The 753-nt window shown below is 44.9% G+C and overlaps 1 protein-coding gene across 1 annotated transcript in view; it reads right to left on the bottom strand.

Annotated features, from left to right (window-relative positions):
- Positions 1–753, bottom strand: part of LOC106143725 (chondroitin sulfate proteoglycan 4-like) — a 57,555-nt gene that overhangs the window by 5,448 nt on the left and 51,354 nt on the right.

The raw sequence follows: 753 nt of genomic DNA, 5'->3' as shown, positions 1-753 counted from the left end.
ATGTGTGTGTGTGTGTATCGGGAGAAGGCCCAGAAAGAGAGACTGAAACCAGGATTCCGTGTGAGGTAAACCTGTGGGAACAAGATGCTTACAGAGGCTAGAAATTTTGTCACCAAAACCAAGGTGGCCTTGAGAACAACTGTGGATAACTGTGAATTACCACTGCATGGCATATTTATATGGATAAACCACTGATGACCTGGACCGTAGGGTTGAGGAGGGAAGGAGGGTTTTATTTCCTATCCACTGAGATTTGACAGGCTATTTCCATCTTACAGAGGGAGTCATCAGAAAGCCAGCGGTATGGAATCTCAGTCAATAAACCAAGCAGGAAAACAGAAGCGAGAAAACTATCACTTGGTAACTAACAGCCATAACAACTCAGGTAAGAATCCTAAAATGGTTGCTAAGACTGTTGACCAAAGAGTGATGACAAACAGGATACATACATAGTTATGGGACACTTACTAGTCACAAGAGAGGATCATTCCCTGACGGTGGAGAAACTGGAAACCCAGGGAGAGATGATGCCTGGCATGATGAATATAAACAGCACCCCCAACCTCAGGACAAGGTGAGCATCAGGCAGGAAGCTCTGAGATGAACCAACCCCTCCCTTGGTATTTCTGCCCAGAATCCACAACTGAATCCTTGTCCAAGATGCATAACCTGAACCATACCCAGTATATACAACCTGAATCCTTACCTAGGATACACAACCTGAATCCTTGTCCAGGATACACAACCTGAATC

The sequence above is a fragment of the Microtus ochrogaster genome, chromosome 19 (assembly GCF_000317375.1).
Source record: "Microtus ochrogaster isolate Prairie Vole_2 chromosome 19, MicOch1.0, whole genome shotgun sequence".
NCBI lineage: Eukaryota > Metazoa > Chordata > Mammalia > Rodentia > Cricetidae > Microtus > Microtus ochrogaster.
This window is presented reverse-complemented; position numbering and strand designations above follow the sequence as displayed.